Below are 17,187 nucleotides of genomic sequence, written 5' to 3'. Positions count from 1 at the left end.
AGCGTTTGTGTCTACTACATATTCCCCTAGACGCGAATTTGTGACGCAGTTTCTTTTACACAAATTCGGATCTACAGGGTACATACAGAAGACAGAGAGAGACATTCTGCTCAGGAAAACACGTCTTCTTTGTGGCTTATGGCCAGAGTCAACCTTGGCTGCCAATGACAAGGACGCAAGGCAGGGAGGAAAGCATCCAATTTCCAAGCGAAAGTATGCCTGCAAAATCTTGTTTGTAACACATGAGCCAAAAATTCAGGGAGTGTTAAACCGAATCCGTAGTCAAATTCCATTTCTCCATCTCCACTCCCCAATAAATACTGATGCAGAAATAACGTCCTAGAAACTTAATGGACAGGGAAACCTAAAATAGGTGGGTAATTAAGGAGTTAGATAGGTTGGTGGACTAACAAGAACATTAAATGGGAAAAAATTCCCCCCAGATCCAGTTTGCAGGATTTATTATTTAATTAAAACGAAAATTGCTTTCTTTGAAGGAGAATAGCCTTCGTTTTCCGCCCGTTTTCGTTACAAAAACAATACAAATCTTTAAGTAATTTATTTGCCTACAATAAATAGATAAGACAGACGGGAAGGTGAAGAGGGAGAGATCTAAAACCATACACAAAGGTATTTCCAAAGGTGAATCGTTTTCTCGCCAAGGGAGAGGAAGTAGAGGAAAGGATCAAAGGGATCTTATGTCCTTTCTCTCCCTTCAAAAAGAGATATAAAGCAATAAAATATGCATATTGTGGAATCAATGAACCTTCTGTGGGCAGGAAAAGGGAGAACAGAGCGGTTTCCTCTAAACATCTGTTTACCTGTGTTGTTTACAAAAATAAGATAGGATACCATTAGGAATTTAAAATAGATAGATGCGACAGTATTGTTTTGGTTGAAGTTCTACATAAAACTGGAAATAACCGCGACTAAACTTAAAGAGATTTAGTTCCCTATAAACAAATACAGTTACTGAGGCAAATATAAGGAAAACTTTCAATGATATGGGTTCATCAGGTAAAACAGTGTGTGCCTTTCTCTCTTAGGGCCCTTCCACACAGCCATGTAACCCAGAATATCAAGGAAGAAAATCCCACAATATCTGCTTTGAACTGTGTTATCTTGAGTCCACACTGCCATATATTCCAGTTCAAAGCAGAAAATGTGGGATTTTATTCAGCTGTGTGGAAGGGGCACCAGATGGGACTAAGCAACCTGTAGGGTGTTTCCTCCTGGACGAGACATTACGGTTCTTTCTAGGACAGCAATTTCTTTTTTTCTGTCAACCCAATATTTTCAATAAGAAGTGGTACCTGTGATTCTAAAGCAAAGCCTTTAACATGGCAATCCCCTGGACATTTACTCAGCAGTAAGGTGCACTGAATTCACACCGAGGCTTAATCCCAGGATAGCAGTCCAAGTTAAAGAGGAAAGGGAAGTAATGATTGGAAATTGTACCTGCATCCCAAATAAGGCGAAAATAGTCATGAGAAGATATCAGGGTTAGGGTTAGGGTTAGCGCAAAGTAACATTCACCTAAGGACATTTGTTTCATTTTAAAGATCTATTGAAGAAGCAAATAAATAAAAAGCCATTAGTAAGATTTAGAACCCTTCCACACAGCCATATATCCCAGAATATCAAGGCAGAAAATCCCACAATATCTGCTTTGAACTGGGTTATCTCAGTCCACACTGCCATATATTCCAGTTCAAAGCAGATAATGTGGGATTTTATTCAGCTGTGTGGAAGACCAAATATTTTGGCCTTGCTTCCCCAAATGCCCTTGTTTCAAAGCAATATATGGGTTCCCCTGTAAATCATTTCTCTACTGACAGATGCTAGTAGACAGAAGACCTTGGGAGTTGCGTATTTCCACTTTGGGATAAAGTATCAAACACTGGCATCCCCTGATCTGTATAGATTTAGTAGGAAGTAAGTACTTCTGGCTTCAATGGGATTTACTTTCAAGCAAAGGTGAGGACTTCAGTGTCCCAAACACTTTATCCGGCGCCATATCTAGTTTTGCTGTACTTTAACAGCTGAATAGTAAAGTAATGTATAATTAAAGTTCTCCCTCCCAATAATTGTCGAGGTGAAACTACAAATCCTTCAGAAGCATTGTTACATGTTTCCTGCTAGGAATAGAAAGGAGTTTGATGCAAACCTTTTCCAAACTCTTAAGGATACCATTGACATGGGGTTGCTTGCAAGGAAATGTGTCATCTTTACCTGGTACAACCAGGAGGAGGGAAAGAAATAATAATAATAATAATAATAATAATAATAATAATAATAATAATAATAATAATAATAATAATAATAAAAACTTGATCTGTATTCCTTCCTATCTCCCCTAGGGGACTCAGGGAGGATTCAGACATACAAAAAGGCAAACATTCAATGCCTTATTATTAACACAAACATGTAGGGACAAAATAAACCAGGATAACCTCACATGAGAAACTATCCCAAGTAGGAAAGTATGTCGAGGACATCTTTGAGACACCTCCTTTTCTTCCTTCATTTGATCTAGGGAATGTATACTTTATTATTCCTACTCTTGTCTCAATATATAGATCTTTCCTCGTTCTATCTACATTCTATCTATCTATCTATCTATCTATCTATCTATCTATCTATCTATCTATTCTATCTATATCTTCCTGATAGATTTTAAACATCTCTTGTATAAACAGGCAATTGAGGGGTTCATCCAGTATCACCAGCACCCCTAGCGTCTGGGAGAAATTCCCAATTCTTTTTTGCAGTCTCAAAAATGCACACACAAACAGGCAGCCCCAAAATTCAAAGCGAAGCCCCCTCCCCACCCCTCCTCCTCCTCCTCCTCCCGCCCTCCTTCCTTCTTTTCTTTCTTTTTTTCCCTTCGTCACTTTCGATTGCTCTCATAAAAACGTCTCCACTTTTCGGAAGTTTGGAAAGACAAATTCCCGCCCGGGTGCGTCCTCTCTGCATTTCAAAGAGAGGAGTCTCTCTCCAACCAGAGCAGATGGGACGCCATAAAAGTAAAGCTAAATTGGAAAAGGACGGTGGGGCGAGGTTTGCCAACCAAAAATCCACATCTTCACTGGTCCTGAGAGACCTTGGAAGATGAGGTTTTCCAAGGAAGTCTCCCCCCCCCCCGCCCACCAAACACAGAGAAAGTCAGAAACAGGAGCAAACCAGGACCAAACACCTGCCAGAAACTCATTAGTATTGTGTTGAAAGACACAGATAACCTGTCAAGTTCTTTTCTAACGCTTGCTCCCCGTTCATTTGAGGAGAGTCTTGAGCAGAAGAAACACACACACGACGACGTTTGAACCTGCCATTCTGCACCACCACATCCACACAACCCTGAGTTCGAAAGGCATGCAACTCCCGAGTAGAACCGAGTGTTTGTAACCCCTCTGAGGCCCAAAGAGCCCGGGGTCTTCTCCCCGAATGCTAGCTTGATTTTCGCCTCTATATTGCCTTAGACGCCTCTCCCGAGCGTTAAAAGCCACTGCCTTCTCCGAGACAGGATACAACCATCACAACCACCTTTCCCAGTCGGTCCAGACAACAAACCGCAACAAAGCAACCCGCAAATACCAACCGGAAAGCTGGACTCTTCCGTCGTCTCTTCCCTTCCTCTCTGTCACAGTCTATTTTCCCCCGATGGGAAAGTCTCTCTTCCCCGACTCTTTCTTGTCCTTGTCCTTTTAAAAAAAACTTTTATTTCTTTCTTTTTAAAGTGTACAGACTCTCAGGCTCCCGGCTTGGAAGAAGTCGTAGGCCTAACTGAGCCTTTTCGGTTCGGATCCTCGCAAGTTTTCGTATTAATCTCCATACTTTGTCAGTCTTTGTTAAACAGATAGGCGTGTCCCGAGCGCCTCCAACATTTTAATATTTGTTAGACGCGGTGACCTGAGTTTCACCCCACTCCGGGCCTCTCCCCCTTGCATTTTCTATAATACGCTTGCATAGTTCGCTCGGTCATATTGAATTTTACCCCGGTCATTACTTGGGGCGGGGGCTGGGCTGGAGAAGAGATGCCAAGGCCAGGAATTTTAATGGGGGGCTTTCTCCCACACTGCCAAACACTTTCCATTCTCTTCCTAAATTTGTTCTCTTAGATATATGTCTACAAAAGAGAACCAAGCACAGGTTTAGCAGGACAAAGAAACAGAGAAGTGAACAGCTGTGTCTGTCTATATTTAAAAATACATAGATTGGTGTTTGTGCCTCCCACCCTATATAGAAATGAGAGCAGCTTAAGTGTGCCTTTATGCCAATATGTGTGCAAATATATGCATTTGTCTCTGGTCCCTCCTTGCTCTTCCACACATACAAATGCAGCTGGTATGTCACTTGTTTATGTCGGCAGCGTTTTTGTTTTATTTTATTTTGGAGATTTGACTTGTGGAATCACATTATGAATAAGTCTAGAGATCAGGCCATAAGAAATAGGATACACATGTTTTACAGTATTTAAATTTATAAGGATTGTCTCAAAAAGGATTAATATGTAAAAGAAAATAATTCTCTTCATAGTGGAAATTGTAAATGTTGTGTATGTTCTAAAATACAAAAAAAATACAAAAAAAGAAATTCAACTTGTGTCACAGGTCTAGAAGGAGGGAAATGGATTATTGGGAACTAAGGACTAGGAAAAAGAAAGCGAGTCTTCCTGCTATAAATAAAATGATTTAGTTATATCGAAAGCAGAGGAGGGTAAATAAGACAGGAAGGGAGGAAAGGAAGAAAAGGAAAGAAGGAAAGAATGATTTTTAAAAATAAAAATAAAAATATATTATATTTCTGTTTGAGAAAAAAAATCTGAGGTTTCAAGAAAACATGTTTAGCTCATATCCCTCTTTCCAGAAGATGTTATAAGCTCCAGAAGGGAATTTGTTAGATGGAGAAGTTGTCCTTGGATCATTCTCCGCGGGCAAGGAGGGAAGAGATAGCTTTCATGGCCAGAATCACTGGGTTGCTGTGATGGCCATATTCCAGAAGCATTGTCTCCTGACGTTTCGCCCACATCCTCAGAGGTTGTGAGATCTGTTAGAAACTAGACCAGTAGGGTTTATATATCTGTGGAAAGTCCAGATCGGGAGAAAGATATATTTCCACAGATATATAAACCTCACCTGTTTAGTTTCCAACAGACCTCACAACCTTAGAGGATGACTGCCATAGATGTGGGCAAAATGTCAGGAGAGAATGCTTCTAGAACATGGCCATACAGCTGGGAAAACTCACAGCAAGTCAGAGATAAAATAATAAATAATAATAAACTTTACCAAAGGGACTCAGGACGGTTTCCAAACACATGGCAACCATTCAATACCCAAAGAAAACCACACAAAACAATTTACATCGAGACACAACACATTAGACAATATAAACAACCTAAGTGTAAATTAATAAACAAAACGACGACCAATAGAATATGAAATTAAAAATAAATGAAATAAAACATCATAAAATACAAAACCCTATTAAAACACATTAAAATACAAAATTAGCCCCTTTTAGCCCCTTTTCGAGTTTTCAAGGTTTCCAGGGACTATTGTTCGAGGTGCTAACATTAGTCACTTCTCCCACAGGTATACATAGGCATCCCACCATGACACCACAGGTGAGGCAGGTATAAGCATGAGAGGTCACCAACAAAAGGCCAATTGGTACGATATGATTGTTACCAGCCCCATTCTTCCATTGCCCTGCGGAAATAACCTGGGGGGAAATCGCATTTTTCTTTTCTTTAAGAAAGGGGGCTTCCAATTGAGTCTGGCTCTTCAGTTTTTTTTCTATATTTTTTCTTCCTCATAAGCTTAACTTTGGTGCAAGGAGGTAAACGGATTCCTCCTCGCCATAGAATTGGTACCATAGACGGCTTTTTTTTTGCTCTTATTATTGTTATTGTTCAAACCTGGATGGTGATGACTGTGCTTCAGAGATAAGTGGAGTAATTAAAGGAGCCTGGAGATGGATGGTCTAAGTTATTCCTAAACGCTCGCCCGTTTAGAGCCATCTTTTTAATATATAAATATCATGCAAGACGTGAGAATGGGTCTTTATCGCTTTCTGCACACCTTCACACCTAGGCGTGCCTGTGGGGCGCATTAATGCATTTCCTTGCATTTTAACAACTCAATGGGAAAATTGTAAGCAGATCTGGGGGGAATTTTCCAACTATTTTTTTTACTCTAAATGAATTAATTATGAAGCTGAATGTTGAGGAAGTACTGCAGAATTGATATCCTGTTTGCCTTTGATTTCTTCCCAAGCAAACCCCGAGAACAGCCCAGTTCCCAACTCATAAATCCCGATCCTAACCACAGTGGCTTGTACTCTGTCAGTCCTGAATGAATCAAAACGAGTGAGAGTTACCACTTTCAATCGAGATTGTTATTGGGATCTAGTGGGTTTGCACCAATTAGAATAGATTTATTCTATCAATGACATAGCCCAACCAAAAATATATATGTTTTTGGGTCGGTGTAAGTTTTTCTGGCTGTGTGGCCATGTTCCAGTAGTACTCTCTCCTGACGTTTCGCCTGCATCTATGGCAAGCGTCCTCCTATATGTTTTGCCTGGTGTCTTGGTTTTTAGACCTCTTCCTGGCATTATTCTGAAAATTACATTGCATAGATATGGTTATCATGGTTTTTTTTATGGGCAAGCAGAAGACTGGTAGATGCCACATTGTCTGCACTACAAAAACTAGAGCTGATAAGGGGACACTAGAGCTATTTTTGGAATCAGCAGGTCAAATAAACCCAGAAACAAGACTAACGCTTCAGGGACCAAAATGTGTGTTGTTATTGATTTATGATCCAAACTAGTATCTTTTTTTTTTTTTTTTTGGAATCAGCAGGTCAAATATGCCCAAAAACAAAACTAACACTTCAGGGACCTAAATGTGTGTTATTGATTTATTATCCACATGTAGGCAAGTCCCAACGTTAAGTAGAACTAATAATATAATTTAGGGTTATATATGATTTAGGGCTAGAATTATTATTGATCCTTTATGCGGCTTGGCATGATGGCATCTCGATTCCAGAACAACCTTTTCCCTAATGAATTCTCTTAGCAGTTAGATTTGCTTCCAAGCAAATGATTTAGGAACTTCAGCACCATAAATCGGCCTCTATAGAACCTAGATATTTTGTTTTATCTGAGGTTCTCCCGGTCCAAATTGCACCTGGGAGATAGAAAGTGACTCCAATAAAGTGGCATTAAATTGGCATTAAAGCCAACCGTAGTGGTGAGCTGGCAGGTTGTAAGGGGACCCAAGATGATTCGGAACACCTTCGTTTAATAAAAAAAACAAAAAACAAAAGGTGTCTGCGAATACAGATTTCCCTCTTAATGGTTCTGTTAGCCCGTCTTCAGAATGGGGAGGCCATTCTTTCATTCCAAATGAAGGAGTATTTTATGACCATCCATGTTAATCTCGTCTACTTTAGTCCTCAGTTTTGCGAGTGTATTAAGTAGCAATATTTCTAATGAGGAAAGATCCCTCCCTTCACCCCAACACATAAATAAACCCAAAGGGCTGCATGCCAAGGAGTAATGAGTTACCTCCCCGTTAAAAAAGGGGTGGAACGACTGAAACCGCTCTATCAGTCCAATACTATCGTTTTAAATACACCAACCAATCGAATATTCGATTCCTCTGCTAGATAACTAAGTAATTTGTTAATTACGAGGATTATTTCTAAATGCAAATACTTCGTAATCCCTTAAAGAAGTGGGCATTTATCTGTTTTCCATGCTGGCATATAACTTCCAACTGGGTTGCTGTGAGTTTTCCGAGCTGTATGGACATGTTCCAGAAGCATTCTTTCCTGACTTTCGCCCACATCTATGGCAGGCATCCTCAGAGGTTGTGGGGTTTGTTGGAAATTAGTCAAGTGGGGTTTATATATCTGTGGAATGTTCTGGGTGGGAGAAAGACCTCTGGTCTGCCGGAGGCAAGTGTGAATGCTGCAATTGATCACCTTGATTAGCATTGAATAGCCTTGCAGCTTCAAAGCTTGGCTGCTTCCTGCCTGGGAGAATCCTTTGTTGGGAGGTGATTAGTTGGCCCTGATTGTTTCATGTCTGGAATTCCCCTGTTTTCAACTGATTTTTTTAGTTCATGCTTTTTATCAGAAGAAAATGGAAGCATAATGTGTATTTGCCGAGTAGTCCTTCTTTGGGGAGACAAGAAGTCTGAATTTGAAGGTGCAAGTCGCATAAATAAATGCATGACACAGAATAATTCCAAAATTCTTTAAGATCAAGGGCCAAGAGGTAGACAATAAAATAACAGATTAATACAATAACTTGATTAATACCGTCTTGGTCATATATTGGTGGTTTTAGGAGCAACGGTGTTACAGTAATTTCTCCTTGAAAAGGCAATATTTATAGTCATTTAACTGGTGAATCTATAAAAGTTAATCTTCCCTTTAGGGAAAAGTCTGCCAGGAAGTTCCATAAGAAAAGTTCCTGTGAGGTTTCCCCTTTATACTAGAATATTCGGGTTAGGGTCAAACCCGACAGATATCTCCCACACACATATATATGAAATGTGCTCAAGAGAGGACAACATTATTTAATTTAATTTCAAAGGCTGTATGGTAAGGTTTAACTGTGACATTCTATATATGCTTAGGGAGAAGCAAATCCCATTGAGTTCAGTAAGCACTTATTATCAAGTAAAATATATATACAGTATATAACAGTCATGGGCAAACTTCAGCCCTCCAGGTGTTTTGGACTTCAACTCCCACAATTCCTAACAGTCGGTAGGCTGTAAGGAATTGTGGGAATTTGAGTCCAAAATAGCTGCAGGACCGAAGTTTGCCCAGGCCTGGAATATAAGATTGTAGTGTAAACCCCTAAAGGTCGCATCTCTATCTGAGAAGAGGAACACACAGGTTTTACCTGCCCCAAGATATTATGTATTCTCTTTTTTTACAACTCTCTTTGATATCTTCACTTTAATCTTTGAATATTTAAAGTTATTTGATTTTTAAGGGGCGTCCATCCTACTCTAGGCAAGCCTCTAACAGCTGAAAGAATGTTTCCTCTGGGAATGTGTGGGATATTACATCAATTATTGCCATTATAATATAATGTGACAAATATTCGCTGTAATAATAATAATACCCCCACTTTATGGAAGCAAAACAGCTCCTCCTGTATTACATGTATTTATTATTTAAGAGAAGATAGCATCGGGCAAATGGTAAACAAATCGGGTTGCTGTGAGTTTTCGGGGCTGTATGGCCATGTTCCAGAAGCATTCTCTCCTGACCTTTCGCCCACATCTATAGCCGATATCCTCAGAGATTGTGTAGTCTGTTGGAAACTAGGCAAGTGGGGTTTATATATCTGTGGAATGTCCAGGTTGAGAGAAAGAACTCTCTGTTTGAGGCAAGTGTGAATGTTGCAATTGGCCAGCTTGATTAGCATTTTATAGCCTTGCAGATTCAAAGCCTGGCTGAACAAACCTCTTGGAAATATAAGCATGTGTGCCCCACTGTACTCTAATCTAAGAAGTTACATCCCCTTTGTTACAACCCCGTGGTAAATATTCACACACAATGTTTATTGCAATGAAGGAGGGAAATCCACTGGTGAGACCTTGCAGTGGCTCCCATTCATTTTAATAGCGTTTTCCCAGGAAAACTGGACCACCTGTCCCAAATCTCAGAGTGCATCCACTAATAGAATGAATGCAGTTTGACACCACTTTAAACTGACATGGCTCCGTGCTATGGGATCCTGGGAATTGTAGTTTGATGAGGCACTATAGCAGTCTTGGGCAGAAAATGTTCATGACCTCCCAGGTTGGTTAAAGCGGGGACAAGCTGCATTCATTGTATAGTGTAGATGCACCCTCAGGTGTTCAGGACTGAAAATAAAGAGAGAACCGAACAAAGGGTGACGATGGCCATTGACAGCCAGCTCAAAATATCTCCCCATCCCCATTTCCCCCCATTATCCTGCCCCAAAGCTTTATAGACGACTACTCAGTGCTGTGGTGGTTGTTTTGCTTCCTAACTCCTACCTCCCGACCCTATTCTCTTATCAGTAAACAAGAGAGGTCTCTTCCTTCGCTCCCTCGCCCTCTTCCCTCCCCCTCCACGACACGCCATGACTCCCGCCCCCTCTTTCTTTCTTTCTTTCTTTCTTTCCTCCTCCTCCTCTTTAGCGCTGACACCCAGTCTATCAGTCTCAAACACAAGACCCGGGCTCGCACCGCCTAAACTTTTGACCCTCGCCTTTTTGACCCCTGGAGCTATAATGGCGTGCGAGCCAATCCACCCAGGAACATATTCACCTCGCCAGACTTCAGAAGAAACTCTACCGAGCCCTTCTTTTCTCTCTCTCTCTCTCTTCCTCCCCAAATGTGCTTCCCCCACCACAGTCTCCCCCTATTTACCTTCTCTTTTCATTGTCTCAAGAAACGAGAAGACAGAGAAAAAGGGGGAAGCCTGGTAGAATCAAATCCCCGGAAATTATTTCTCTTTATCCTGCCTATTTGGACACAAATAAAACTAAAGCCCTCGGATCCTTGGCTGGCATTGTTCTATTCCTTCTTACCTAAGGTGCAGAAAAGCGGGGAGATTTGATTTTAAAACAGGGTCCTCTTTTTCTTTAAGGGCGAGGCTTTAGCGGGGGGTCAGGGAAGGAGGGAGGCTTCTGGGGAAAGCAGGCAAGCAAAGCTGCGGTGAATTGGTCTGAAGCGAGCTCTACTGGCTATACTGTGTTGTTACAAGCCTCGAGATTTACCGGTTTTACGCATTTCTCTTCCCTGCTTGTTTCCCCACCCCCCTCCTTCCTTTCATATGCTGTAAAATTTCATTTTACGGGAAGTTTATGTGCCTTGCGTGTAAAACCACAACAAAACCTTTCCTCGACCTTGTCTGAATAAATTTCAGAAGACTAGGCTGGTGGAAAGGCGAGAGAAAAAGAAACCGGGGCAGAAAATTCAACCCATGGAAGACTCAGAGGGTTATAATCTTGCTCGGGAGAAATTCCCAATCAAAAATTAGGATCAGGCTGAATCTCATTTCAATTGTTTGATATGGATTCGGAGAGACTTTCTAATTATCTTTCTTTCAACTGCAAAAATAAAAAGGCGACTGCCTTTCAGATTCCATGTATAAAATGCATTTACTAATTCAATTCCATGGAAGGTTGGAAAGAGGGACAGAGGACAGGAAGGGCGGGGAGTATAATTTGAAAGTTGGACAAGAGGTTAGCTGAAATTACTTGTTTGAAAAGCCTTGATTTATTGCGGGACAAAATGTTGTCTTCTTCAAAGGTTAGCCTTTACTAGAGGTGTAAAATGACCTATGGAAGATTTTACAATTTGTTGTCGGAGGCTTTCATGGCCGGAATCACTGGGTTGCTGTGAAAATGAACAAAATCTGACTACCAGATTTTTAAAGCCCTCTAAAATCAGGACAATAAATAAACAACAACACTCTAAAAACAGGGGAATTCCAGACATGAAACAATCAGGGCCAGCTAATCTCCTTCCAACAAAGGATTCCCCCAGGCAGGAATCAGCCAGGCTTTGTAGCTGCAAGGCTTTTTAATGCTAGTCAAGGTTATTAATTGCAAAGTTGACGCTTGCCTCCTACTGATAAGTTCTTTCTCCCGCCCTGGACATTCCACTGATATATATCTTTCTTGCTTAGTTTCCATCAAACCTCAAAAATATCCCAGGATGCCTGTCATAGATGTGGGCAAAAGTCAGGAGAGAATGCTTCTGGAACATGGACATACAACCCGGAAAAACCACAGCAACCCGGTTCTAGAATCAAGAGTATCGAACTAGAGGTTGGTTACTTTAGTAAATAGAAGTTAATCCTGTGGAGTATGTCATCTGATCCAATTTCCATATCCCAAAGACCAATTGAACAATATAGCTTTTGTATCGAAAGTATTTTATTTGGGAAATATTGTCCCAATTTAGAAACAAATTTTAAAAGACATTCACTTCCTTCGTTGTCTCATCATTATATAACATCATTTTCTCTAAGGATCCAGGGTGGATTATCAAAGTTTACAATCCGGCAGGGGAACCAAGAGGAAAGGAGAACAGGAAGGAAGAGAAAAATAAAATGAAAAGGTATTTGTTACAAATAGTTGTATGCACAGTGCACCGTAAACAATATGTGCAGATAGATGAACCAAAGATTTAAAGAGCAACCCTTTAAAACTTCAGTAATAAAGGAAAAATACAGGAAGTGTTGTCTAAATGAACAAAATCTGACTACCAGTGTTTTAAAAACTCTAAAATCAGTACAGTAAATAAAGAACAACACTTAAAAAAAAAACAGAGGAATTCCAGACAAGAAACAACCAGGGCCAGTTAACACTTCCCAACAAAGGATCCCCCCAGACAGGAAACAGCCAAGTTTTGAAGCTGTCAGGCTATTTAGTGCTAACCAAGGTGGCCAATTGCAACATTCGCACTTGCCTCAGGCAGACAAGAATTCTTTCTCCCACTCAGAACATTCCACAGATATATAAACCCCACTTGCCTAGTTTCCAACACCTCACAACCTCTGAGGATGGCTGCCATAGATGTGGGTGAAACATCAGGAGAGAATGCTTCTGGAACAAGGCCATACAGCCCGGAAAACTCACAGCAACCCAATACAGGAAATGTTGTCAAATGGGTTGAGTGTTGAGTGTTTACAAGACTCCCGTGTCATGCCCAAATTCACCCAGGTAGTTTTCATGACCAGTGACACGCCCAAAATCACCATCTGGGTGACTTTGGGCATGTCACACTCTCTCAGCCTTGGAGGAAAGCATTGGTCAACCTCCCTCAAATAAATGTTGCCAAGACAATCCTTTGATAATGTCACCGTAAATCGACTTGAGGACAGCAGCAACAACATGAAATCAGTATAATATAGAAAAAATATTTTTCTCATTTACTCTCCGCACGAACCAACTCGTTTTGTTAACTCTCCCCTCTGCTTCTCCTGACACGTTCATCTTGTAATTCTGGCCATTGGTTTGTTGAAACTTTTACTGATTGAACTGCAATGAAATAGGTTTTTAATATTTTATTTTTACTTTGAGTGTGTTCTAACAGGTTTTTGGTATTTTAGGATGATATTTTGGTTGTTTTAAGTTATTTAGGTTTGTTATATTATTGCATGTGTCTATTCCCATGTATTGTCTGTATGGTTTTTTGGGGGTTTTTTGGCAATTGCAGGTTTGTCTTACATGTTGGAAACCCGCCCTGAGTCCCTTCCGGAAGATAGGACCGGATAATAATAATAATAATAATAATAATAATAATAATAAGTACAATAATAATAAAAGATTATTAGTATTAGTATTATCCTGAGCTCCTATGAACACCAGGAGAGAATTCTCATCTTAATCGAACTAGGGGCCCTTCCACATAGCCCTATATCCCAGAATATCAAGGCAGAAAATCTGAGTGTGGACTCAGATGACCCAGTGCAAAGCAGATATTGTGGGATTTTCTGCCTTGATATTCTGGGATATAGGGCTATGTGGAAGGGCCCTAGGACTATTGTAAATTCTCGGTTCATTTTCCTTGCACAAAATGTTACCCATATTTAGCCCCCCTCCTTTCACCCCTAAGGAAATGAAAGACATTGATTTTGAGTGGCAAAGATTTGCCAGAAGGTTGCCCAGGGAGCGGGGAATTGGAGGTTAGAAGCTGGCCCAATATGCCAAGCTCTGGACGGTGTTCAAACAACTAGAGAAACAAAGATGTCAACGCTCCCAAATAAACAAGCAGCATGGACTTTTGAAAGAAACGTGAAAAACCAGATTTCGACGGTTAGGAATTGTGGAAATACGGAGAGCTGCTTACAAAAGGGAAGGGGGGAAAGGGGATGGGGGTCAAATCCCGGGGAAAGTGACTTTGGACAGTCCTGAAGGAAGAGTCACCCACTGCATTTTGATTGGGGTGGGGGCGAGCACCCCTTTCTGCTCCCTGCAACGAGGCCTTCCTTCTCTTTACCTCTCCGTCTGCTGACCTGGGAATGATCCCGAGCTCCTATGAATTATTGATGAGCTATAAGAGCCGCCCCCCCCTTTCAGTATGCAAACCCCATTACACTGTTAAAATGGCGATTTAATCGCTCAGAATAGCTTTAGCTTTGCTTCCTTCTCACCCCCGCTCGCCACCACCACCCCTCCCGCCCCTCAACACAACTCATTTGTGCCCCCTTTCCATTTAATTTTCTTAATTAAAATCCCTTTCACAGTTTTTAATTCCTCTCTCCCTCTCTTTTTTTTAAAGTTCTTGTAAAGGAGAGATTAAAAGAGAGAGAGACTTTAGGCCTATCAAAATACGCCTTGCATTTTGACCTTCGTTTTAAAGAATTTCAAAACAAATAATAATAATAATAATAATAATAATAATAATAATAATAATAAGACCTACTATTAGAACCCGATAGACCCTGCGTTTTGTTTGTATTTTTATACAGTTTCTAAGGGAGAGATCAAGCACAAGATTGTCAGAGAACTTTCCTTGGCTCTGGCAATGGCAATAAGTAATAAGTAATTGAGGGGCATCGAAAGACAAACAGAAGGATTCGAGGCAATCTATTACCTTGGTTGGGCCACGGGAACAGGATCACAGTTTAATTCCACCCGATTTCAATAGCAAAATAAGCATTTGTGCACACTTCCTCCAAATGCAAGTGAAGGGTTTAAACATTACCTGAGCCTGGTATATTATGTGTGAACAGTTCTGAGCCCATCCCCAAATATTCTGGGATAAAATAAAGGCAAAATCATTTTGAAAAGTGGGTTGCTGTGAGTGGGTTTTCCGGGCTGGCCATATTCTATAAGCATTCTTTCCTGAGGTTTCGCCTTCATCTATGGCAAGCATCCTCAGAGGTTGTGAGGTCTTTTGGAAACTAGGCAATTGATGTTTATATATCTGTGGAATGTCCAGGGTAGGAGAAAGAACTCTTTCTCTGTTTGAGGCAAATGTGAATGTTCCAATTGACAACCTTGATTAGTATCGAATAGCCTTGCAGCCTCAAGGTCTGGCTGCTTACTGCCTGGGGGAATCCTTTGTTGGGAGGTGTAAGCTGGCCCTGATTGATTCATGTCTAAAATTCCTATGTTTTCTCAATAGTGTTCTTTATTTACTGTCCTGATTTTAGAATGTTTTTATAACAGTAGCCAGATTTTGTTAATTTTCATGGTTTCCTCCTTTCTGTTGAAATTGTCCCCGTGCTTGTGGATTTCATTGGCTACTTTGTGTAGTCCGGTAGGGTTACATCAGCCAAATATTCTGGCTCTGGGTTAAGAGATACTCTTAATTATCTCCAGTACAGGTAGAAGACAAAAATCTTTAGAGATGCAAATAATGTATTTTGATTTTCCCCCTGAAAGATCAAGGAAGGACTGGACTATCTCTTATGTTCCTTATTGAAAGACACTGTCTGGGTCTCTCAAAAGACTTTAAGGTGATATTCCAACACAAGCCAGCAGTTTTCAAGCAGTGGCTCCTGGCTTAGCTTTCCATGAGAGGTTTTCTTTCAAATGCCTCTCCTGAAAGTGTTCACCCCCACTCCAAATATACTCTAGGTCTCAGCTGTCAGAAAGGTACACAGCTTTCGCTGGCTAGGTGAGCCCAAATGTGTAAGCGCACACCCACAAACCAAACATCTGTGTAAAAGCTCTAACTTCCACTTATCCAAAGATCTACAGATCTGAAAATAAGGACCCACAGATTCAAATAAGTATATTATTCTGCAAACCTAAATAACTGTATAAAGTTCTCATCTTTTCAATACATCTCCATTGTTTCAAAGCAAAATATGGGAAGCTTGCAAACCAACATTTTAAAAAGTACCTCTCACCTCCTCCCTTAAAACAATGGTAGTGAGAAGTAAACGGTTTGTGTTGTGATAATATATAACATTTTTGCAAGAACAGCTAGGCCCTGCACCTTTAGAACTAATATATTTATTATAACACAGCCTTTCTGTGTAGGGCTGCTCACTTGGTAAACAGTTGTATGTCTAAAAACATACCTATCTGGGTGGGTTGTACTCATGCATTAGGAGTAGATGGCTGCTGGGTATAAAAGGTGTGTGTGCGTGTGCGTGTGAAAGGGGACGGTTCGTACAATGGTTTATCCACACACATGCGCCTCCAATGAATAGGGTGGACTGGTTATCGTGAGGCCAACAGAGTTCAAGGGGAGTTTATCCATTGACTTCAAAGAACATTGGATCTGACCTTTTGTGGTCAAGAAGTCAACTATTGTCGCCTGACAAACGTACTACTTAGAGAGGTGTATATTGGCTGGTCTGGAGCAGATTGTCTCCTCCTCCCAAACACCCCCCTTTCCCCCCACTTTGTATGGATAGGCTGGAAAGATTAATAGGAAAAGATTAAAACATGAGGTATAGACTGGCCTAGTTTTGTTTTGGGGAGGTCTGTGAGCATGGGGACGGCGGGACTGGGATAGTTGAAAGTGTGCTTGTTATTATTATTAATTTTATTATTTACAACGTCTGGTTATAACAACTATTCCCAATAAGAAATTCGCCATTGGGATCACAATGGTTTTACTGAGAGGGGCACATGTGGAAATGAAAGTGCCCTTCCTAAAAACGCAACCCTATGAGCAGTAGATTCGTGTCTGACTTCCATGTGAATGCGTTTGGACTGGGCAAGGCACTTTAACAGATAGATAGGTATTGAGCCCTCTACCTTCCCATCCAAAGAACGTCACACTATTACATTAATAGGGTCCCTTCAACACAGTCATAATCCAGAATATCAAGGCAGAAAATCCCTCAATATCTGCTTTGAACTGGGATATCTGAGTCCATACTGCCATATATTCCAGTTATTCCAGTTCAAAGCAGATAATCTGTGATTTTATTCAACTGTGTGAAATGGCTCCTACGAAAAGGGGATACATTCTCAAGTGGAAGAATTGGTGAATGAGTATTGGATTTTGTAATTATTATTATTATTATTATTATTATTATTATTATTATTATTATTATTATTAATAATAATAAAGCACTACTATAAAATAGAGAAATGCCCTGCTATATGTAAGGGATAGTGCTGTATATCTAATGAGTGTTTCTGTTTCCTGTTTACATGGGGTATTAGGGAATTGATTATTGCCTGTCCTAACAACAGAACAGTGGA

General features: G+C 40.5%; 1 protein-coding gene and 1 non-coding gene across 5 annotated transcripts in view; both read right to left on the bottom strand.

The window, feature by feature from the left end:
* The window catches only part of hoxb3 (homeobox B3), a 103,618-nt gene that overhangs the window by 62,976 nt on the left and 23,455 nt on the right, over positions 1-17,187 (bottom strand). For 2 of the 4 annotated variants that reach the window (XM_062957661.1, XM_062957660.1), the window contains exon 1: positions 3,599-3,953. The exons of the other annotated variants lie outside the window; for them this stretch is intronic. The gene's annotated coding sequence lies outside the window, so the exon portion shown is untranslated. Of the gene's footprint in view, positions 1-3,598; positions 3,954-17,187 lie in introns of those variants that run through there. 4 annotated transcript variants of the gene reach the window in all.
* Positions 4-86, bottom strand: mir10a (microRNA mir-10a). Its single transcript, NR_129827.1, has one exon. It is a non-coding gene; the product is annotated as a microRNA mir-10a (primary transcript).

Source organism: Anolis carolinensis, chromosome 6 (genome assembly GCF_035594765.1).
Source record: "Anolis carolinensis isolate JA03-04 chromosome 6, rAnoCar3.1.pri, whole genome shotgun sequence".
In the NCBI taxonomy this organism is placed as follows: Eukaryota; Metazoa; Chordata; class Lepidosauria; order Squamata; family Dactyloidae; genus Anolis; species Anolis carolinensis.
The sequence above is the reverse complement of the archived record's forward strand: the minus strand, read 5'-3'. Positions and strand labels throughout refer to the sequence as shown.